General features: G+C 45.7%; 1 protein-coding gene across 3 annotated transcripts in view; it reads right to left on the bottom strand.

Moving 5' to 3' along the window:
• Positions 1-19,687, bottom strand: part of EHMT1 (euchromatic histone lysine methyltransferase 1) — a 169,873-nt gene extending 150,186 nt beyond the window's left edge. For 2 of the 3 annotated variants that reach the window (XM_075120509.1, XM_048822534.2), the window contains exons 1-2: positions 19,598-19,686; positions 12,281-12,442 (exon numbers count right to left, since the gene is read on the bottom strand). The gene's annotated coding sequence lies outside the window, so the exon portion shown is untranslated. Of the gene's footprint in view, positions 1-12,280; positions 12,443-19,597 lie in introns of all 3 variants that reach the window. The other variant, XM_075120510.1, reaches the window with a different exon arrangement.
• Between the last annotated feature and the right edge of the window lie 5,480 nt (positions 19,688-25,167).

Raw genomic sequence — 25,167 nt, 5'->3', positions numbered from 1 at the left:
CCCACAAAATGCCAACCCCGCTGATAAAATCCCACAAACCACACTGCAGAACAGTCGCAGCTTCCTCGGTTACATGATCAATCAAAATAATTTTCCATAGAATCGCTGCTGCTTTTGCGAGGTAAAACTTGCTGCCTTTTTCCTATGGAAGATAAGGGAATGACAACCAAGAGCATGACAGGTATATCCAGCCTCTTTGGGTAAGTGCATTAGCTGGATGTACAGCTTGCAAAATGATTAATAATGCTGGCAATTTCAGGAGTTCTCTTCCTGATGGCATGAGTCTGTCAGCCGCAAGGCCTCAGTTTTCCAGGGTTTACCCCAAGGGAAATTTGGACCCCACCCATTCACAGCTGGGGCAGCAACATTGGTTTTTCTGGGAGCTTTTGGGCTGAAGAATTGCAGGCTATAAAGACCCTCCAGTCATACATCCGATGTGTTTGTGGCACTTTCATGAGAGTGGGTTCTTGGCCCTCTGTGGTGTGCTTCCTTTATTTCCGATCAGCTCCATTGCCACTGGGAACCGTTCCTCTTTGAGTTTGGATGTGTGGTCACAGCAATGAATTCTAGCAACGGAAGCAAAATGAAACAAGGCTCCTGGCTGGGTACCACAATGGATGCTCTCTGGGGAGGAGATCAGGGACAAAAAATGGGAAAAAGTTCCTTCCCTTAGAGCAAGATACAGTCACTGTGCACTGCAGGGAACATTACTTGGTGGAAGGCGCTGGGTAGGCTTTAGTGGACCTGATTCCCACAGCCTTGAATACTGTGTAGTGGGTGTGAAACACCCACACTGGCATAAGTGAGCAGACAACTCTGACTTGGCAGTGATTTGCATCCACTCTGCCCAGGTACAAGGCCAGGCCCTGTTTATCTTCTCAATGTGATGTTAGCAGGGGTCCAACCACCAACCACAATGGATTTGGTGGGGGTGACGTCAATCCTGATGCAGCCGATCAAGTTGAGAAACACACCACCTGTGAGATGTGACATCATGGCAACAATGCTCAGCATCAGGTGGGCATTCCTTATCATTGCTCCAGGCTGTTCTGTCCTGATGTGTTGCAGCGCGCCGTGATCCACTCCGATATGCTCAGCCTGGACATACCATTTTGGGTTGAAATGTTTATAGCTGGTAGTGTGTGCATCGGTGCATTGGGTGAGGGAGTTGGAGCTGCAGCTAAGCAAACTGCTACTTGGGTTTTGTAGTGAGTAATCCTTGCAGAGGGAGGCTTCATGGAAGTATCCCTGATAGGACACTTGTGGTTAGGCCTAAATCCAGGAAGTGCATTAGGCAGGCGAGTTAATACTAACCACCCAGCAGGATATGACTAGATCCCAACTATCTACCAGGGCTCTTCCATTATCAGGGTGTCCCAATTGCTTGCATGAATATAGGCATTTTGTAGAACATTAATCATGCAGGCTGGCTCCGGGCCTGTGTACTGCTGCCACCATCGTCTCCAGAAAGGTTGGACCCAAGATAGATTTAGATGGTTCTAACTGCAAGGACTACTACCTATTGGGGTGTTCTATGCAATTACATGATCAGGCTACAGCCTATTGCCAAAATCAGCCCATTGTAGTTGTGGTTCATTGTGGCATGTTATCTGTGACAAAAGTTTTGATTCTGGAAAAATTTGGAATAGGGGGATGATCCTCAGAATCCATGGATGTCATACACTCATTTGGGACTTATTGTTCCAAGTCTCGCTTTGCTTTCTGTCTCTGAAGAGAAACAATTGTTGCTCAAGGTAATGGTGCTTCTGAGGACTGAAAAGTAAATCTCAGGGCCTGATTCTCCCCACATTTACCTGAATGTAAAGCAGGAGGAGGTCCAGTGAAGTCCACGGGGTTACCATGGTGCAACTGTGAACAGAGAATAGCACCCTCTCATTCTAGACAAGTGATAGAGTTTGAGGCCAGAAGGGGTGACCAGATCATCTCGTCCAACCTCCTGTATATCACAGCCACCAACCACACTCAGCGTCTGCCCACTAAACCCAACCACCCAAATGAGACCATATCACAGCCCACAGGAGACTAGACTGTGATGTGCCACAGGCAGAGAACAGGAGGGACCACGATGCACCAATGCATGAGGCCCCTGCCATGGCAGGGAAATGACTGAGTGAGATAGACCCAGATAATTCTGACAAGCGACCCGCACACACACGCTGCAGAGGAAGGCAAAAAACCCCAAGGTCACAAGTGGTTTAGCAGAGTGTAGGAAAGGCAAATACTCTTGCACAGGATTGTAAAAATGAATCTGCAGTCTTACTGCATACAGAGCTATCCATTGCTCAAGTTAATAATACTATTTAGCCATTAAACAGCCCTTTACATTTCAAAGCACTATATGCATGTTACCAAGCTAACACTAACAGCCCTGCCAGTGACATAGACAAGCGTTATTATCCCAATCTTACAGCGGAAGAAACAGAGGCAGAAAGGTTAAGTAAGTGGCTCACAGTCATGGAATTAGAAACTGACCAATTGCTTAGCACTGGAAATAAGACAAAAAGGGTCAAACTCTACAGTCTTTAACAACCATATCTCCCAATGCAGCCAATGGGAATTCAGACCTGAGTAAGGACTGCAGGATTTGGCCCTAAGCTTTTGACATCTCCTGACCTTGGGTTGATCCAAAGCCCATAGAAATCAGTGGAACACCTGCCATCGACTTCAGTGGGCTTTGAATCGAGCCCCTTTAAACAATTTACTAACAATGCCTAGGCCCTCCCTAGTATCTTTTAGTATTCCTATGTACAATGCTGTAAATGTGCAAGGTGTCATATAGTAGGAGATCAGGGCCAAACACAGAGCAGGTCCAATGCTCCAAAAGGCTCACAACCTAAAGGCACCTCCTGCGGGGCCTCTCTTACACCATGTTCTGGGAACATCTCTCTTTTGTTTAACAATGCACCTTTTACCTAGTATACAAAGCAAGCAGGCTCAGGATTGGTCTCCAGCTCTGGGAGCTAAGCACTAGCTCTTCTACAGATTATACAAACATTTCTCACCTTTTCATTGGAATGAGTGAAAACCCAGGCAAAGACAAGGACTGTCCTGAAAGGGTGTGAGAAAGAAAATTAACCCAAGGGTCTGATCAGATTTCATGCTGGTCTACACACAGTTTTTGTATCGATACTATTTTGGTTAGTGGGGGATTTTACAATGAGATATTTATACTGGGACAACCCTTAGTGGGAATGCAGGTATATTGGCATAAAGGTGCTTGTATCAATATGGCCTATTCCTGTACATTTACAGAAATAAGTTATACTAGAACAATCATCTTTAACTGGTAAAACTGCATCCACACCAGGGGTTGTATCAGTATAACTCCAGAAGTTTTGAAACGGACGTATTTAGGGCAGTACAAAAGCTATGCATACACAAGCCTTCACTCTGTATTGTTCACTCTTACCCTTGCCATGTACCTTATGCTCATGGATTTTAAGGTCCAGAAGAACCATTGTGATCCTAGTCTCACATTTCATCCAGTGGTCCCTGCATTAAACCCAATAGCATGTGATTGAAAGCCAACAACTTGTAGCTGAAAATACTCCCTTATTAGGCCAGCTGGCATTCAAACTCTCAATCCCTAATTTAGAAAGCTGGTATTTTAGCCATTAGGCCACTGGGTTTTAGGGTTCTCTATAGGCCTGATCCAGTGAACATTAAGGCCTGGTCTCCATCTAAAATTTAGAGCAACCTAGTAACATCACTGTGAAAAATTTCACATCCTGAGCACTGCGGCTAGATTGACTTGATTCCCAGTGCCGACGTGGCTAGGTCGACGGAAGGACTCTCCGAGAGGTGGATTACCTACACTGACAGAAAAATCCCTTCTGTCGACATAGGAAGCATCTACACTACAGTGGCAAAGCTGTGCCATACCTGTGCCGCTATAGCGGCTGCAGCGTAGACAAGCCTCAAGACACAATCATAACTGCTGCTCAAGTGCCTAACTGCCTGCGAGATCAGACCCTACCTGCCTGTCACTGTCATGTATTTATAGAGTGCAAAACTCAGTCATGTGCAGTCCCCACCCCCACCAAGTTTAGACCTACACTGTAGCATTATAAGAGATACCCTGTTTTTTATTCACACTTTGAGCTGTGTTTCCATGGGAAATCTTTGGCCATGTGTAGGTCACATGGCTCAGTTACAAGTACCATGCTGTGCTGATAGCATCGGAGATAGTTTACAAGTGACATTGGGTCCCTTGTCCTAGAAGAGGCTACAATTGTCACAGAGGTGACCCAGAGTATTCATTGGAGAGATTATAATTGCTTCTCCAACCCCCTATCCACCCCAGGTACCCAGTCAAGAGATAGCATCTAGTTTCAAGGAAGACAGTCATCACAGCTTGCAAAGTTCGTTCCACAATGCAGCTGTGACTGTATGGGGAGGGGAAATGTAACTTAGAAAATGACAGCATGTGGGTGAATAAACAGTTAGCTCTGAGGTCAGACTGTGGACATCATCATCCTGAGGTTCCTGGGGCAAAAAATATAAACAATGATTCAAACACAGTTGTAGAAAGCTGGGGAAATGACTGCGTCTCCTCGAAATCTGTTTACAGAATGAACACAGACTCCCAAAGGTGGCCTGCTTCTGACATTCCTTGGATTACTATGCTATGAACAGACCCGTTTACCTGTGTGTGTCTCCCAACCCAAGGAACTAAGTAATGGGTAACCTAACGTTGCTTTTCAGATCCAAGTGTTCCTTTACTTGGGTCAAATATGTCCAATTTCTTCAAAAACTCAAATGCTATCTTGCAAAAAACCCAATCCTGGTTAGTGTTCCTTACATGCAATTTAACTTGTACTTGCATTACACAGTATTACTTCACAAAAGGTGAAAAAGACCCCCTGCAGAGAGGGCCACGGCAAAACCTTTCTAACTGAGAATAAGACACAAGTAAGATTTGGATCACTAACCCTATCCTGCACCCCCAGGAATCACAACCGATCTCAAGGCAATTCAGGTAACTGTGCAGTTGTTAGAACACTTAGAAGAGACCAGCTTTAAAGAGAAAGCTGGTTCAGACCTTAACTACAGTAGATGTGGTGGTCCATTATAATTTAAGTTGTGCATTGGTCTTACAATGGTGCTCTGCTCTGAATTGCAACCAAACTGAACATGAAGTTGAGTAATGCACAATTTTGCCATCCTTAGAATAAAAGGAAGTACTGTGAACTCATGCTAAAAATATTAGGGCCCCTATTCTATGCAGAAAGAGGTTACATTGACCAATGGTACACAGCTTTTTACAATGGTTATGGTCTTTGGGTGCAATTGTCTCATACTCTTTGAAAGAAGCATTGGAAACTGGAATGGTAAAGCTACCATATCTGTAAGTTGTTTTTTTTAAAATATGTAACTTAAGAAGCCAATGAGAATTCTTATCACTTATGCAGCTCTTTTCTCCTTCAAAGTGCTTTGAAAACATAAACTACCTAACACTCTCAGCACCCCTCTCAGGCAGGGATATATTATTACCCTCATTTTACAGAAACACAGAGAGATTAAGGCCAGCATTTTCAAAAGGGGGCTCTAAATTGGACAGTTCAGATTTTGAGTAACCCAATTCAGACACTGAGAGCCTGCATGCAGAGGTGTTGAGCAACTGCAGCTCCCGCTGACCCTGGTCAGAGCTGTGGATGTTGAGCGCTTCTGGAAATCAGGCCCAAGGTGTCTCAGCCAAAAACTGAAGCACAAAAAACCTGTGATCCTTTGTGAAAATTTCAGCTAAGTGACTTGCAGTCAGTTGCAGAGGAAGGCAGACTAATACCTAACAAGAAAAATGATTTGCACTTCTATAGCACATTCCATCTACGGATCTCAAAGCAATTTAGATATATAAATGAATTAAGCCCCTCTGTGGGCAGTTAGTAGCATTGTCTCCATTTTACAGATACAGAATGGAGGCAGAGACAGAGATTAAATCACTTGCCCCTGATCACAGAGGAAGGCTGTGGCAGATCAGAGAACAGAACGCAGCTCGGCCAGTGGCCAGTCCCAGGCCATAGCCACATGACCATACTTTCTCCCCATTAGATTAGAACTTTAGACATCTGACTCCCAGTTCTCTGCCCATGCCACCTGTCCACGTCTATAAAGAAGGGTTTAAGTGACTTGCTTACGGTCAAAGAAAGAGAAAAAGCCTGCTCGTGCTCACCGAACTAGAAAACAACTGGTATAGAAGCATGCTTGTCCTCAGCTGACTATGCCAAGTGCAAAATACACAGATTTGGACTTTATGCAGTAATAAATAAATCCAACTTATTGACATAAAATAAAAAATTCACAGAGAGCAGTACATCACCACCTCTCCTATAGATGTGCCGGCTGCTGTTTGTGCATTGCTGGACGTTGAGACACTGCACTATGGATTGCAAGGGCAGTGTGTGTTCGCAATAGACTAAAGCAATAAACTGATGATACAAGGGCAATTAGCAGAATTGTGGATATGTTGGATTTAACAACTCAACTAATACATTTCGGACACAGCTGCTTTTCAGTTGAGAGACATTCTAAAGCTCATAATCAGGCTCAGCCAAACAGATCTTCCTTGGAAGTTTCCAAGGCCTCCGTATTAAAACTTGAAAAGAGAAAAAGATGAAATTTTGTTAGAAACTGCTGAATGCTTAAACGTACTAGGGGCCAATCCGAATCCCAATGAAGTCATTCGCAAAGCGTCTAGGGTGCAGGATCAGATCCCAGGAACATTTTTAGTTCCCTGTTCTGCCTTTGTTGAAAACCCAGGAATTGCAGCCCTCTGTCTTAGGGACTCTGCCTGCACAGAACTCCCACTGACTCACCCTGACAGCTCCGCACAGAGCAAGTTTGCAGGATTTGGCCCTTAGCTCTCTACTCATGCATCTCTACATTCACCTCTACTGACCAGCCTGGAAGCTGGGCACCTTCCTCTACAGAGAAGACAAATGTGGTTTTTCTTTCAGTACTCAGAAGCATAGTCAGCTTCTCAATATTTTACTTCCTGTACAAAACACAGACCAGAAGTTCTTGAGGAAGCAAACAGTTCCTACTCTGCGTTTGCAAAGCACCAATTACAGGGCTATAGAAATTAGCTGCATTAATAACATAGTAGCAAGAAAATGTTAATGAATTCCCAGGAAAGGGAGTGGAGGAATGTTCTCCAGTGCCCTGACACGGACTCCCTGCTTTGGCAATGATCAGTGGCAGCAGTAGCACGGCGGTCTCAGTGCAAGCTCAGACACCTACCTCCCCACAGAAATGAGAGGGGAACCACAGGCTGCCCTGTCACTGACTGCCACCCTTTAAAAAAATATATATGGTTGCATCAAGCAGTAATTATGGATTGCTCCATTCTCACTGGTGATGGGGGAGCTTCTGTCACTTGGAAAAACTGTTCAGGTCTCTGTGGGTGCTTAATATCTAAATAGGTGCACACAATGGGGCCGCTTGTACCGGGGGGGGGAGGTTTGTTAGCTCAGTGGTTTGAGCATTGGTCTGCTAAACCCAGGGTTGTGAGTTCAATCCTTGAGGGGGCCATTTGGGATCTGGGGCAAAAATTGGGGATTGGTCCTGCTTTGAGCAGGGGGTTGGACTAGATGACCTCCTGAGGTCCCTTCCAACCCTGATATTCTATGATTCTATGGCTTGTAGGTTAGGTGAAGCAAACTTGCCCACCACCTCCTGGCGATCTTTTCCTTTCTAACCAGACTGCACAGAATCTGTGACAATACTACAGTGAGACAGGGTCATAAACATTGGGTGTATCTACATGGCAAAAAAAGCTGTATCCTTTACTCAGGTTAGCAAACTCAGGGTAAAATAGCAGTGAGGACACACAACTCGGATTTTAACTCGAGTTACCAGCTCAAGTTCAACCCACAGGCTTTAACTTGAATTGCTAACCGGAGTTAAAAGCTGAGTTGCGCAGCTTCGCTGCTATTTTAAGCTGAGTTACCTAATGTGGGCTAGTGAACCTGGGTTAAGAACACACCTTTTTCTGCAGTATAGATACAGACCCTTAAACTGCATGCTCTTTGGGGCAGGGGCAACTTTGTGTTATATTTGTGTACAGCACCTACCACAAGGGGTCCCTGATTCCTAACCGGGGCCTCTAGCCACTACCACAAATACAAATAATAAACCAGAATAACAGGAAGTATACATGTGAATACAGATGCAAAACCAAGGGGTATTTTCATCCTAAAGCATTGATTGGAAGTCTGGTCTAATACCACATGGGGGTCGGAGCAGGACAAACGTGTCTTTAGACATCTTTCCAGCATTCTCAGTCTAGTAGCAAAGACTTTGGAAAGAAATAAAATCAATGAGTCATTAATGATTAAAAACACTTTGCTACAAACATCACACTGCATCAGGGAGGAGGCTGGGACTGTTAGGAAACCAGCAGGGCAGCCATATCACCAGGATCTGTTTGGGAGAGGATGCTATCGAATACACAACAGGCTGATTTCAAAAGTTCAGAATGAAGCAGAGTGCCCCATATTTGTGTTGAGAGAAAGCAGACCTGCTGGGACTACGAATGTGACATTCTCCAACTCATAAGACGGACACAGAACTAAAGACAGTGGCTGGAAAAATCAAAACACGGTGAGGGAACAAACTTACACTTTCTCCACCATTTCAAATGATGTAAGCTGGACTCTCTCTATACGCTGTACATTCTTCATGGACCAAAGCATAAACATTTCCAGCAAATGCACTGAATATAGATTTGCTGGGCTAGGGGTGCTGCTTCCTTGAGTTTTAGTTCAAAGAGTAAAACAAACAAATAGACAGCATGACCTCTCCTCTCTCCTAGCACGTGCACCCCTAGGACACAGTGCTTGTTACCAAGAGTGAAAGGCTTTCTGAGAGCTTCTTGTTAGAATACTGGTAGCACATCTCAGTATTAATTGCCATCTGCACATGAAGGGACAGCAAGAAAAGTAAATATTGTACCTAGCTTTGTATAGGTGAGGTCCACTTTTTAAAGACGTGTTAGTTGTTTATCCTCAATGTTTTGGAGGGAAGTTGAAATATTCTAGGTGAAGCTTCTAAATCCTATAAGACATTTGCTTATGAACAACAAAGGTTTGGACTTTAATTAAAAAGATTTTCTTTTTAAAGAATTGTATAAGCACCAAATTGTAACACTTCAACCTGGCTTGCTGTCACCTCTCCCATTCCAAGGACCACAAGGTGAATTTCACATGCAAGAAAATCACACTCCCTTAGCATTTAGAACTCAGACTAATTGACACTGACTATTATTTACATGCATTCGATTAAAAACTCCTAGTATCTTGGTCACCAGTTCAGCAGCCTGTCTGTGAGTGCAAAGCATTTGAGATGTTGATTTAGTTTATCAAATATTAATAATGCCCCTCAATGAATACATTATTTAGACTCAGGCTCTATGCTCTAGCAATCTTGACATCTTTACATAAAAAGTTATAGAGCAATAGGACACCAGATGGAACTAGATAAACTAGTCAGTGCCAATGCCCGTCAATATTTTACACTCTATATACTTCTTTAACACCTTTTACAGACCATTTACACCAGTGGTGGGCGGCTCCCAGCCCGCCAGCGAATTACCCTGACAGGCCACGTGCAGCCTGCGGGCTGCAGGTTGCACACCACTGGTTTACACTAACCACTTTTGATGGTACGCAGTTTGTAACTACCCCTTGCACCTAACAGAACCCTCAAAATTCCCAGACCCAGTACTTCTTCACGCCCCTTTGAAAATCCAAGAGAGTTAAGCACCCAGATAGGATATGTCTACGCTGCACAATTAACCTGGATTCTAACTCAACTTCCCTACCATCCATGCAGAAAAACCTCTGAAAGAAAGAACGAAAGAAAGAAAATTCTCACATAATCACATGACTCCAGGAGCTGGGGCTTGAAGAAAAACACCAAATATCGTAAGAGTTGGCAACACTGCAATTTGTATTTTAACAAATTAGCAGTTCAAGGTGAACCGTAAAGGGAAACTTCGGATTAATCTAGACCAACTAATATGCATTAAAATACAACTTGCCCTCTCTACACTAGAGGTTTAAAATGTGTTAGTTAAAACATCTAAGCTAACAGGTTTTACAAATACACCTTTCATCGTAATCTAAACCGGGCTGAAGCACACAGCATTTCTGTTCCCTTCAAGTCATACAAAGGTCATCATTAGCTCCTCACTGAGATCCCCTCATTTCAGTCTTGAGTTCCCATGGCTCTCTGTATAGCCATGGTCAACAGATTAATTCTGGCTGCTCTGTACTATTCATTCTCCACACGTGGAAGAATCCCTGTGTCCCCTTCCTTTTTTAATCAAAGCACGACCACCAATGAGCACATCACACCACATGCAGAATCACTGATTTCCTGCACTGTGCTAAAATGCCTTATTTCAAAACCCAGCTGTCTGTCTCTAAAGTGCCTGTCATTATAGCCTTTGGGCACCAATGTTACCTCTATCTATTAATTCAGCCCCAAATTTTGTGTTGATGGTTTTGGGTGCTCTATCCACTATAAGCCCCAAATCCTTTTCCTGATCTGTGTGTGTTGTGCTGTCTGCCCTGAGAAGCAATAACCCTTTTTTGAATTTTTGCCCTTGCTCAGGTTACTTGACATTTCTCAACATGGCGTAGCAATAGCCATTTACCTGCCTATAATCCTAGTCTATCCAAGTCAATCTGAATCTGGTTGCCTACTGCCTCTGCACTGATTTCCTCCCTAGCTGTCCGTCTGCAACTTTCCTCCCTTTATTGCGTGCTGCTTCTTCCAGACTATTGATATGCAAACAGAACTAGGCCTGAATGCACTGATTTACCATTCCAATCCACTTGCCGTCCCGCTTACCGCTCATCACTGCCCTTGAGAAATCCCCCTGGCAAAGACACTGAAAGGGGTGAATTTAGTATTGAATGGCCTGTCTTTACCCTCCATCCAGTTCCTTATCCACACAAGTAGATTCTTATCCACTCCCAGTATCATACATGCTCATCTTTTTCAGTAGTTATCTGTGCGTTATATCAGAGCAGCAAGGAATCCTCTGCAATGTCTCATCCCATGGAACCAAACTATATTCAAATTTAGACTCAGACAAAATCATGTAATATAGAAGCAAACTGCAGGATGGTAAGGAGGGGCCCAAAATATAGCCTTAAGAATGCAAGCAGTCCTCCCAGAAGAATATTTCTCACTTGTTGGAGGGTTTATCAGACCTCCTAGGCTCTGTCTTGATGGGCATAAAGGGGGCTTTCTTCAATCTTGTTTGCTCAATTGAATTAGCTTAAAGTAATTGAAAAGCCCTCTTTTAATGCTCCTTAATACACAAGCTAACACATCTGAATTCATATTAGCTGAATTTATTGTAGCTTTGGGGTTGTCTACATGGGCAGAAAAGGGTGCTAGCTTAACATGATTAAAGGCTCATTGGGAGCATCCACACTAGGAAAAAAGGTGTAGCACCTATCATAGACAAGGCAGTTGGTAGTTTTCATGCGTGTTAGCGGATAAGCAAACCCAAGGCATCCCCACAGAGTTTACCGTGACATGCTAACATGTGCGAAAACTACCAACTGCTTTGTCCACATTAGGTTTGTTTACCACGTTAGCTAACATGTGGTAAACAAACAGACAAAAAGAAAAGGAGTACTCGTGGCACCTTAGAGACTAACCAATTTATTTGAGCATGAGCATCCAGGGTGAGAAAACCTGGATTTGTGCTGGAAATGGCCCACCTGATGATCACTTTAGATAAGCTATTACCAGCAGGACAGTGGGGTGGGAGGAGGTATTATTTCATATTCTCTGTGTATATATAAAGTCTGCTGCAGTTTCCACGGTATGCATCCGATGAAGTGAGCTGTAGCTCACGAAAGCTCATGCTCAAATAAATTGGTTAGTCTCTAAGGTGCCACAAGTACTCCTTTTCTTTTTGCGAATACAGACTAACACGGCTGTTACTCTGAAACAAAAAGACAGAACACCTTTTTTTCCCCTAGTGAAGACTAAAACCTCTGAAGCTGGATTAACTGGCCACATTTTAGCCTAGAGCGGGGCTAACGTGGCTGCAAACACACCCATTTTCTCCTGTGTAGACGAGCTCACACTGGCTTACTGTTAAGCTAACTCTACTGAGTTAACACAATTGAAGAAAACATTTTTTTTTTTGCCCATCAAGTCATGGCCTTCTGGATCACTCATGTGAAAAAGAGAGAGAGGAATTTAAAATGCAAGAGGTTTTCTTATTTTAACTTACCTGAAGCAGCTTATGTGTTAAAAGTAATGGGCCCAGGCAAGCACAGCAGAGAACTCTCCTCACTTATGAGCCAGGGATCCTGAGAGGAAATCAGCCATCAGGAGTAACTGAGAAGAGGAGGCAGAGCAGGGCAGGACTTAAAGAACGACGTCACCTGCAAAACTGAAAGTGGGAAACTCTGAGGAAGTCACTTACGTGGAGTGGTTTCTCATTCTGCCCAGAGCTCTTCCTGCATCCCTACACTCAATGGCCTATTACAGTATTGTCCTTCCAGCCAGGAGCCAGGGAACAGAAACTCTACTGGAGCCAGTAAATGCTGTCCCTTAATCCACAACACAAAGTATTTCCAGGGGCTGATGAGAGAGCACACCCAACTCTTGCTGGCTCAGGGGTTAAGAGCAAGGCTCAAAGCCCAGCAGAGTCTTATCACTGAGCCACGTTTTCAAATGTGCTCAGCATGTTGGTGCTCTGTTGAAAAGCTAGCCAGGATGTCACAACAGGAGCCATGGGTATCGAGTTCCTCGGACAGTCTGGTCCCAATGGTGGATGCTGAGCACTTGAGAATCTGGCCCTATGGGGTTGGCTTGTCATCCATCATCTGTAAAGATAAAAGCATCTCCAGAAAAAAGATCTTACTGATGAACAGATAAAAGAAGAAAAAATCATTTCTAACTAGAGCTGGTTTATTCAAAGCACAGAAACCAGACACCAATTTTCACAGAAATTTCTCTAGACCCAGGAGAAACTGCATCATTGTTTGGAATCTACTTGATTTCAAGCTTACTTAAGGGCTACTCCTCCAAGGTGAAAACTGCAGAACCTGTTGGTGACTGTATCACACAACAGATGGGCCAGCAGCTTTGTTCATCAACAGACCTTGGGAAGACATGCCTTGATTAGCAAACTGACACAACCCTGACACAGATGTCGGGGGGGGGGGACACATACCCCACTTCTTATTCATCACAGATAAAATGCACCCCTTTGGGGCTTTGCCTGGGCCCCATGTACTGTGGGGGAGCTTTATCCCAAGTTATCAGTTTAGAAAGGGCACATTTCCAAAAGACCCAGGGCTTGAGGTTCTTCTCACTCATGCTGGCGCAAATCCAGAGTATCTCCACCAAACTCAATGAACCTGCAGCTGCGCTGGGGTAAAATTGGTGAGAGCAAGAAGTGAGTCAGGTCCCCAAGCTTTAATCTTCAGCATGCTGTTGACTCTAAGGTCTAAGACCTAAAGAATCAAACTAACCTTATATTAAAACCTGTAATGAACAAAAATCATCTGCAGGAGCAGTAAAGAAGGCAGGTATCTCCTGTGTGGGTCCTGTCTGTATCATACTTGCAGCACAGTTAATTAACTAGACTCTCAACCATTAGCTACCATGTAGATGAACTACTCTACGTATAAAAACTGAGGGTATGTCTACACTCCAGACACTACAGGGGCACAGATACGGTTCTACAGATAGGTCTCAAAATGCAGCTGTAAACAGGGAGTCATTATTGAGTGTGTGTGTTTCCAATGGGTTCCCGCAGGGATCAGTTCTTGGCCCTACACTATTTATCATTTTTATTAATGATCTGGAAGAAAACATAAAATCATCACTGATCAACTTTGCAGATGGTACAAAAATTGGATGAGTGGTAAATAATGGAGAGGACAGGTCATTGATTCAGAGTGATCTAGAGTGCTTGGTAAACTGGGTGCAAGAAAACAATATGCGTTTAAATATGGCTAAATGTAAATGTATCCATCAAGGAACAAAGAAGGTAGGCCATACTTACAGGATGGGGGATTCTATCCTAGGGAGTGGTGACTCTGAAAAAGATTTGGGGGTTGTGGTGTGGTGGATAATCAGCTGCACATGACCTCCCACTGTGCTGTTGTGGCCAAAAAGCTCATGTGATCCTGGAATGCGTAAACAGGGAAATCTCAGGTAGGAGTGGAGAGGTTATTTTACCTTTGTACATGGCACTGGGGCGACCCCTGCTAAAATTCCGCATCCAGTTCTAGTGCCCACAATTCAAGAAGAATGTTGACAAATTAAAGAGGGTTCAGAGAAGAGCCACAAGAATGATTAAAGGATTGGAAACCCTGCCTTGAGGTGACAGACTCAAGGAGCTCAATCTATTTAGCTTAACAAACAGAAGATTAAGGGGTGACTTGATTACAGTCGATAAGTACCTACACAGGGAACAAATATTTAATAATGAGCTCTTCAGTCTAGTCGAGAAAGGTATAATACAATCCAATGGCTGGAAGATGAAGCTAGACAAATTCAGACTGGAAGTAAGGTGTAAATTTTTAACAGTGAGGGTAATTAACCATTGGAACAATTTCCCAAGGGTTGTGGTGGATTCTCCATCACCGACAATTTTTAAATCAAGATTGGTTGTTTTTCTAGAAGATCTGTTCTCTGAATTATTTTGGAGACATTCTCTGGCCTGTGTTATACAGTAGGTCACACTAGATGATCACAATGGTCCCGTCCAGCCTCAGAATCTATGAATCCCAACCTGTATGGCTTGCCACAAGGTATAAGTCACTGCAGAACAAGCCTGCCTTTCAGTGCTTAGGTTGGTGCTAAATACTGATTTCTGCCCCCAGCCTCAGCACAGGCTTCATTACTCTAGACATTTTCCCCTAGAGTTAACGGATTGCCATTTAACTTGAGGTACTTAACATGTTTGTAAAGTCTGGTGTGGACACTGCTCACGTGTTTGGTGTAGATTACAAATGCTTATTCTTTACGTAGGGTAGATCAGACATGTCCTGTTTTCTGAGCACAAAGCTCACACAAGAAAGAACAAACCACGTCTCTTGGCCACAACACAATTCCCCAATCCCACTCAGTTACTTCGCTAAGGTGCTTACCTCCCGTGTAAAGTGCTGGGAGATCTACTAAGGACAAGCGCTATATAAGAGCTAAGTGTTATTGTTATTATCTGGCAATACAAACTGATCATGGGATGACGGAGAAGGATCTGACAGTCCCGGCTTTACCATTCCAGTTGCAGGATGTAAGGGCTACTCCTCCTACGGGCTAGCCTTTACAAACCAAACTGCTAGCCTCTAGTCTAAAAATCTATATCAGTTTCCAATATTCTGCCCCGATTTATATGCACTCCATCCCCATTGATGTCAGTGGGGTTACATATGGTATAAATCAGGGGAGAATCTGGTCCCTAAACTTCTTGGAGCTGGGAGGGACAAAGGGGGAGGAAAGACTAAACTATGAGAGTGATCTAAATAACTCATCATTTCCCCTCCGCCCTCCATGTCCCACTGATGTGTCTGTAGATATTAAGCCAGTGCCCTCAGAGGAATAATACTCAATAGTTTCTCCAGATAATTGTATATGAAATAATCCCTCAGCCAAGATCCTTGGAGATTTTTCCCACAGTATGTGTACATTTTTATTTGCAAGACTAAACTATATATAAAGAGTTCATGGGGAAAGAGCCCTTGGTTACAACCATGCAGTGCCACATCAATCAACCACTGTAGCTGAAGGCAGAATTTGGTGTATTAAAATATGGAATTGCCTGGATACTAACTCTTAAATCACACAGCAAGATTAATACCTGATCCCCTTTAAAAGCCCTACGGTTATTACTCACATGAATAAGAGCAGGATCAGGCCTCTAGACTGCAATTGTGACTGAATATGATGTATATGGTCCTTACTTGAGCAAAATGCCTATTGAAGTTAAGAAGGCTTTCCCTGAGTAAGAAATTCAAGATCTCACCTGACAAGCGTTTAGATTGAGCGTTCCACCTTCGAACTATTTTACAAAGAACTGCTAATGTTACCATCTGCGTAACACTGCCACAAACGTCATCCCACATGGGGCTGAAATTCCTTCTGCCACACTGCAGTATTTTGAATATAGGATTAAACCAGAAAGCTGTGAAATGTTATAGCATATACTACTGCATACCTGTAACGTCAGGTGCAGCCAGGCTGTGGGAGGATACTGATCATTAACTGTGCAGCAGCTATTTGTATCCAGTTGATATATAAAATATACAATAGTATTATTATCCTGTCTGTTCTCCTGTGCATGTCCTCTTGTTCACTGCTGCAACTGTTTATTCCTTACTTCAGTGCAACTTGTATATTCTGAAACTATGTTCAAAAAAAAAAAAGAAAAAGAAAAGAAAAGGAGTACTTGTGGCACCTTAGAGACTAACCAATTTATTTGAGCATGAGCTTTCGTGAGCTACAGCTCACTTCATCAGATGCATACCGTGGAAACTGCAGCAGACTTTATATATACACAGAGAATATGAAACAATACCTCCTCCCACCCCACTGTCCAGCTGGACAGTGGGGTGGGAGGAGGTATTGTTTCATATTCTCTGTGTATATATAAAGTCTGCTGCAGTTTCCACGGTATGCATCTGATGAAGTGAGCTGTAGCTCACGAAAGCTCATGCTCAAATAAATTGGTTAGTCTCTAAGGTGCCACAAGTACTCCTTTTCTTTTTGCGAATACAGACTAACACGGCTGTTACTCTGTTACTCTGAAACCTATGTTCAAAAAGAAAGCTTGGGAGAAAGTCTTAGTCTTGCATTTGGTAGCAGAGCAAGCAAAAGGCATCTTCGCTCAATGTGATGCCTGTATTTCTTTACTGGGACATTTAGAGTTATGAATCTGTGTAATCTTTGGGGATATTTAGAGCTATGAATCTGATGACTAATTGCCATCATGTGGTGAGGGTAGCTGGCAAACACCACTTCCTTCAGGGATTTTGGATCCGAATTTGATAAATTCCCTAGCATTTCAGACTCGGTGCATTTCAAACTACTGAACGTGAGTGTTGAGTCAAAACAAAATCTTCATGGATGGAACCTTTATGTTCTGAATTCACTATCTCTGACAAAGTCCCAGTACATTTCATCTCCCAAAGTGTGTCACAACCTCCAACCCCATTTATGACCCAGGGGGCTCTCCGGTCCTTCAACATCACCTTTTTCTGATCAACATAACCTTGACTGTCGAGGCTGCTGCACCAACTCAGACTTTAAGGCCAGAAGGGACCATCGTGAACATCTAGTCCCACCTCCTGCACATTGCAGGTCACAGAACCTCACCCACCCACTCCTGTAATAGATCCATACCCTCTAGCTGAGTTACTGACAGTCCTCAAATCATGATTTAAAGACTTCAAGTTACAGAGAATCCACCATTTACACTAGTTTAAACCGGCAAGTGACCCATGTCCCACCCTGCAGAGGAAGGAAAAAATTTAAAAAACAGGATCTCTGCCAATCTTAACCCAGGGGAAAATTCCTTCCCGCCCCCAAATATGGTGATCCGTTAGGCCCTGAGCATCTGGGCAAGACCCTGCAGCCAGACACCGGGGAAAGAATTCTCTGTAGTAACCAGGAGCCCTCCTCATCTAAACTACTGCCAAGCAGGCAAAGGGAAAGGAAAAGGATGCCAGTTGATACACACTCAGCAACCAAAGAGCAGCCTGGAATCTCCTTCATTTTCATGGAACCCTTAAAAGTTCCTAGGCCCAAAAAGTAGTTTTCCCCAATGGAAAATTTGCCGACCCAACTCCCCACAGTCCCATCACCCCCACTCCAGCTCAAGATGCCAACTTCTGCTCTTTTTGAAGGCTCATTTTCCTCACTGTAATCTGGAATGAGCCTGTTTAATAAAAATGTATTTCCTTTTCACCACCTCCAACTTCACTTGTTTAAGAGGTTGTATTGATTCTAAATGCATCCCCTCCAAAATCTCCACACATCCTATAACTGAGGTGAGTGGATGGTAATGAAACACCACCCCCTTGATTAATTGGTTGTGCATGTGCGGGGGTTATGTTGTACTCATTGGTTAAGTTGGAAGAAGAAGGAAACTTTATATTGATTTCAATGTGCAGGGGAGGGCAGAGCAAAAGAGTATTGACACAGTACCCTGGGAGTTACTTGGGACTGCGGTGAAACTGATATATTAGTCACAAGGTTATTTTGGGGGGAGAGGGAGCTGGTCTTGAGAGAAGCCCTGAATGTGTGCATATGAGGAGGGTAAGTGCCTATCAGCTGTCACCCCTGGAGTGGGGGAATCATCTCCCACTCTAGCGAGTGCTTAAAATCCCAACAGTGAATAAGAAACAGACAATCAATCTTCCTTTCATAACTACCCACTGGGGCCCACACCATGCAGCTCCCTAGTGATCTCTGGGGTTAATGCATCCCCAGGACTCATTCCTCTTGCCAGGACAGGGCCCTCAGAAGCTGCCCCCCCCCCCATGTCAGTAGGTGATGGGTGTGGGGGGGGATGGTGCTTGAGGCCCACATGTGATTAAGCAGCCCGCTGTCAAAGTCACCGGTTCAGCACCCTTCAGCGCGGCGCCCGCGGGTTTTACGAAAACCAGGGCGACGAGCCGCTTCTTACAAAGCTGGCCAGGGTGGGACAGGGCTCAGCACAGGGGTCAGGGACACACAGTCACCCTAAAAGGCGGGGGCTCCCCCCATCCCTCCAGTTACAGCCCTCCCCAGCTTCCATGGTTCACGCCCCACCCCCCGCCCCCCAGGAGCCGCGCATGGCTTGTCCCCCGTGGAAGGCTTTGCACCTCGGCTTTCGGGGGGGGGGGGACCACCTGGCAAACGGGTCTCCGGGGCCAGTGACACCGGCACCCAGAGACCCCCATGGGGCCAGTAACGGCCCCATGGGGCCCCTGATCCCCATGGGGCCAATGATGCTCATGGGGCCCCTGATCCCCATGGGGCCGCCGAGCCCCGCGGACCCCCAGGCCGGCTCGGAGGGGGACCGACCCCTCGCGCGCCCCGCCCCCTGCCCGGCTCATCCCCGCCCCGTGGGCCCGGGGCACTGAATGGCTCATAACACCCCGCACGGGGCCCTGCCCCCTGAGCGGCCCAGAGGAGCCTCAGGCCCGGGACCCTGAGGGAGCCATACGGCCCCCGCGGCGCTCACCCCCCACGGCCAGCGCGGGCCCCGGACGCTGCCGGGCTCAGTTCCACCTCTGCCCGGCTCATGGCCACGTGGGCCCCGGAACCTGCCTGGCGGCTGCCCATCAGGGGCCCCGGCACCTGCATGGCCCATACCACTCGCTAGCCGGGGAGGGGTGTGAGTTATACAGAGTCCCGTGCCCCCCCACAATGGCAGCAGCTCCCACATTCTTCCCCTCAGCGCGAAGTTGGACTGAACCATGGGGCGGGCGGGGGACAGGGCCCCTCCTCTCCTCCCACAGAGCCTGTTTGGCCCTGGGTGATACCACTTAACCCCCCTCCCCGCCTTCTCCCCCGCCCGGGGTAGATGGACGCTGCCGCTCTCACTCACCTCGGTATCCACAGTGGCCATGGCCGGAGGGAGGGAGCGGCGCCCCGGAGCCTAGCCCCGCCCCTTCGGCGGCGCCTCACGCCTGGGCTCCTCCCCCTCCCCAGATTCTTCTCAATGGAGCACCTCCGTGAGCCACCACGCATGCGCCGAACATCATGGCGGCACCCATACCCTATCCTCCCCTCCCCTCCCCCCCCGGTCCCGCGTAGCGTCATGGCGGCTCCCAGGCGCGCTGGTTCCGTACAGCTCCGGGCACACGGGCGGCCGCGGCGCGCTCGGGCGCCGGGACCCAGAGGCGGGTCCGAGCAGCGGCCGGGGAGAGCGGAATCCAGCCCCTTTCACCTGACCCGGCGATTCAGCCCGTGCCTGTGCCCCTTTTGCCCCGCCCGTCTTACCGCGGCCGGGCTGCCGTTCCCGGAGCCCCGCCGGCCGCCCGGCTGCCCGCCCGCCCCGGCTCCGCTCTCCAGCGGGGCCCGCAGCCGCGGCCTCCCCCGCCCGTGCCCCCGGGGCTGGACGTGCCCCCGCCCGCCTCCGCTTCCCGCCCAAGCCTCGCCCGGGTGCCGGGGGGGCCCGGCCGCCCTCTGCCCCCGAGAAACCGGGGGGTGCAAGTGGCGAGGAAGTCTTGGGGGGGGGGGGCTGCGGCTGCGACTCCAGCAGAAGGAACTCTGCACCGGGAAAGACAATTTGGGGCAGTTTAAAAAAACAAAAACAAAAAACTTCCTCAGGTGAAGGGAATTTGCTGCATGTGTTTCCACGAGACATTCAAAACCTTACCCCGGATTTCCCTCCGCCTTGCCCTAGGCTCGTATTGAACCCTCCACCGCGCTGCAAACGCCCGCGCGCGCGCTCGGGGGTTGCATTTGCCCCCGCCAGGCTGAAGGACGTTAAACGAGGTAGCGGACTGGGCAGCCGGGCCCCCGGACAACCAGCCACTTCTCGGTGGAGGGAGGAAACCACCCAGCATGCCGCCTGACAGCCAGGTCCTCCACTCCTACCAAGGGTCAAGGGACTGTTAATGGGCCAGGCTGAGCATAATCAAAAGGGCACAGGAATGTATATTTCATTGGCTGCTGAGGGCATTTATGAGGAACGGGCGACAACCCCAGTCAAGTGCCTTCCGCCATCATGTCTCTTGTGATGCTTTCTGACAAGTCTCCAGGTACATGGCATTAGCTTCGCTTTTCAGACAAAGGTGCTCTGTTATTTAATCATAAAGTGAGTAGGGCCCAGATCCAAGTTCTGAGCACTGGGTGCTGTTGCTTTCCCTGTGAGCACCACAAAATGGCCCAGGCCAAGATTTTCCCTTTGGGCTCCTAAATCTGTATTTAGGTGCTCAAATAAGTGGACAGATTTTCAAAAGTAAGGAGCAGTTTCCGTTGAAGTCAATAAGGGAAAGACGTCTGGTATAAAACAGCTAAAAGAAACAAACAGTAACTGGAGAATCTTGGTGCCTTCAGGATCATTATTTTTTCAAATCATAAATGTTAATGTTTATGATTTCACAGCAGGGGTTTCCTAGGACACTAGACGCTCAGAATTCTTTTCTGTACGGAGCTGGGTTTTGATTTTTCTAGAAGAAAAATCAATCCTACCTCATGCCTGCTGCATATAATAAAGTGTCTTAGGATGGAAAATTACCAACATTCCCTATAAAAGCAAAGTCTGGTGGTGTGTTTCTGCGTGGGTGAGAGTGGGAAAATCCATTAATTTTTAACCCAATACAGATGTGTTAATGTCTCTGGCTAATAAAAGTCTCTCCAATTCAAAAATATTTTAAAATTACCTTGTATTAGCTTTGCATGGTGACAGGTTACAGAGTGGTAGCCGTGTTAGTCTGTATCAGCAAAAACAAGGAGGGGTCTTTGTGGCACCTTTAGAGACTAACAGATTTATTTGGGCATAAGCTTTCGTGGCATGCATTTGATGAAGTGGGTTCTAGCCCACGAAAGCTTATGCCCAAATAAATTTGTTCGTCTCTAAGGTGCCACAAGGACTCCTCGTTGTTTTTGCTAGTATTAGCTGTTCTTTTAGCTGATGGTGTCCAGCAGCGGGGTGCTAAGAGCTAAACAAAAGCTACCACCTATTAAAATCAGAAAATTCTTTTCTGCCCTTCAGGACGGTTCCCCTATCCTTTTGTCAAAGCCTGAGAAGATTGAACCTTTGCAAAATCCCCTCCAGCCTTCTCCCTCCCCCACAATTTTTTTTTCTTTTTAAAGCGTGGGTGAAATGTATTAATAGCTTTTTCTGAAGAAAGATATAGAATTGCTCAAAAAAATCCACACACCATTTCAGGACCAGAGGGGTGTTGAATAAGATTTTCACCTGCATTTGTCACATTCTCCACAATGGTGGTGTGAAAGTCCCAGAGTTAGCAGCCCTCCTGCTGGGAATACCTGAAAGGAATCCCCTAATCCACAGAATTGTAAATCCACTAATGTGAAACAATTAATTCTTTTACAAGTATTGGACAAGGACACTTCAGGCTCTGTAAATAGGGGAATAAATACTATAAATTTAACAGCTGAATTAGCTCATTGGGCCTGATTCTGATCTTCCTAACAATAGAAATCAACAAAGTAACACCAGTGACAAACTATGAGAGGGGATAGCAGATTCAGCCCCTTGAGTTCCCCTGTTGTATGAAGAAGTCTCTTCTTCTGAGGGCACTCCAATTTTATGAAGTCAGAAATATCAAAGCGCATTGATTTGAATTTACACATACATCAGCTGCCTCAGGAAACAATATTCCCCTCCCTTGCCCCAAAAATTAATTGATTTCTTAGAGCCTGCAACCCATTGGGGGCTGGGAGGTTTGCTCCATTGTGCAGCCAAAATGAAGGAGTGGCAATATTGCGTTGATGCTTCTGTTTGTCTTTGGCAGATGGTGAGGTTCTCTGTGTATTGCTATTATTATATATTTGTTTCATGGTAGCATCTGAGCCCTAGTTACCAACCAGGACCTCATTGTGCTTAGGTGCTGTACAAACCCAGAACAAAAAGATAGTCACTGCCCTGTGTGTTTATTCTCTTTACACCTTTGCATAGCTTGTGCTTTGGCCACTTATCAGGTTATGCATCAAATTAGAAGCTTATCATGGGCCTCTGAACTGTAACCGGCAGTGCTGAGTGAATGGTTTGATTTGTACAGTATAGAACTAAATTAATTTAAAAAAACAAAAACCCAGACCTACCACCTCCACTTTTCCGGGAGCTGTTGATCTCCAGTACAGGTTGCTCACTAGAGCGGGCTGTAACCAATAACATGCAAATTGTGACTCACTTGTGGGGTGATGCAGAGTCAGGGCTTATGGTCCAAGGTAAGGGCCCTTTGCAACATTCTGAACTCTGACTCCCACTTGAAACCTGCTCTCGCTTCCCCACCGCAAAGTTCAGGAGTGTTAGAATGCGGAATGGGCCCCTCTCTATTAGTCATCTTTGTCCCCCTGTTCCATCTCTTCACACTACCTCTATGCTCTTTCAGGGATGAAGAATGAGCAGGTACCTGTCCCTGTGACTGCTGCCATTCTGTCACTGAGTTATGATGTGAAACAAACATATCAGCCAACAACAGACTCAGGAGAATCCCATTTTCTTTTTCTTGTATCCTCTCCTAAACATCTCAGTTTGAACTTATCTGGCCATCTGATCTCACCAAGAATTCACTGGGAGAGGAGAGGGCATTAAAGGCAAGCAGCTCTTTGTGTGTGTGTGTGTGGCTTTCTCCCTTTCCCTTAAGAAACTCCCCATGAATCTTGACAGGTTTCAGAGTAGCAGAAAGAACAGGAGTACTTGTGGCACCTTAGAGACTAACAAATTTCACAGTTCCCTTTTTACCCTGCACAAGAGAAACTGGCATCTTCTTAATGTAGTAGGTGTTTACACAACAGGGTTGCCCTATCCAAAATAAGTAGCTCTAGAGGAGTGGTTTTCAACCAGAGGTCCACAGACTATGTCTAAGATTTCCAAAGGCGTCTTCGCCTCCATTTGAAATTTTTTAGGGATCCACAAGTGAAAAAAGGTTGAAAACCACTGCTGTAGAGCATTGGTTGGGTAGGGCTTGCACAGAAATTGCACCAGTTTCATTAATGACAGGTTTCAGAGTAACAGCCGTGTTAGTCTGTATTCGCAAAAAGAAAAGGAGTACTTGTGGCACCTTAGAGACTAACCAATTTATTTGAGCATGAGCTTTCGTGAGCTACAGCTCACTTCATCGGATGCATACCGTGGAAACTGCAGCAGACTTTATATATACACAGAGAATATGAAACAATACCTCCTCCCACCCCACTGTCCTGCTGGTAATAGCTTATCTAAAGTGATCATCAGGTTGGGCCATTTCCAGCACAAATCCAGGTCAAGCGATTGAGTGAAACTGATGCAACTGGGTGTGTAGACCAGGACTTGGCATTATAGGGACAAATTCTTTCCTATGAGTGTGTCTACAATTGTGTTAAAAGGGCGCACTCCAGATTTATCCCAGGGTTGCTAAGAGCATGATTGGGTCCACGTTTTCCACCATGATAATGAAAACATTTCTATAGAATTTAGATATGTCTTGGTAACAAAGTAAGGGATACGTTTGTTTGTGAATTTGTCTGATGAAACTTAAGAAGACCAGAAAGATGATGCACCTGTTCGAATTTAACTCAACAGCCAACAATATGCTCTTCTTGTCTGTGCTGGGTGCACAGAGTTCCAAAGCTTTTGATTCAAGAAAGAATTGTTCAAACCTGAGTCCTCTGGCCCGTTGCTTGTTTGAGTGAAATCCCAGGTTGAACTCAAGTGTTGAAAGATACAGGCAGATTTTCAGTTTTTCCCAATTTGGGGTGCTGCAATTTTGGGGTTTCCACACTGAGATGTCTTCTGCTTGATTTTCTGTGGTGCAGAGGACTCCTTAATTCCCTAAAATGCACCTCTGAAAATTGGTCCCTAGGCCAGCTGTACTTTACAGACTTCTGCTGGCATAGCGAGAATAGTCAAGGGTGAGAAGAGGTCTGATCCTGACTGACACAGCTTTGCTGGCAGAAGTCCCTAGTGTAGGTGCAGTTGTCTTGGCAGAGCTGCACTTTTACCGGTAGAGCCTGTTTTACTCCTGGGGGTGGTTTTACTAAACTTGTACAAAGCACAGCTTTGTACGTATAAGCTAAATCCTGGGAGCACTTTGTGGATGTAACTATACCAGTGAAGTGCTCCCAGTGTAAGCATGGCCTAAGGTGTCTTAAGTAGAGCACCCAAAACTGGAGACACCTGAAATCTGTAAACATTTTGTCCTAAAATGAATAACTGCGTTTTCAGGGGCAGTTTCGTGCAATTCCTGTCCCAAAACTGCAGCAGTTTACTCAGTTGCTTTTTCCACCTTTTTAATGTGAACTTGGTATTGCAGGAAGCAGAGGTTCCTGAATTGCCAAAGCACTGGGTGTGTTTTGATGGGGCCCTTGCCTTTTCTGGTAGCAAGAGGCTCTTTATTCTTTGGGTCTGGGAGATGCAGACGGTGCCCATAGGCAGGGATAGACACCATGACATAGATCATCAGAGAGAAGGGCATCTGTGCTTCCAGAAACAGGAGGTAA

This window comes from Caretta caretta, chromosome 16, assembly GCF_965140235.1.
Source record: "Caretta caretta isolate rCarCar2 chromosome 16, rCarCar1.hap1, whole genome shotgun sequence".
Taxonomy (NCBI): domain Eukaryota; kingdom Metazoa; phylum Chordata; order Testudines; family Cheloniidae; genus Caretta; species Caretta caretta.
The sequence above is the reverse complement of the archived record's forward strand: the minus strand, read 5'-3'. Positions and strand labels throughout refer to the sequence as shown.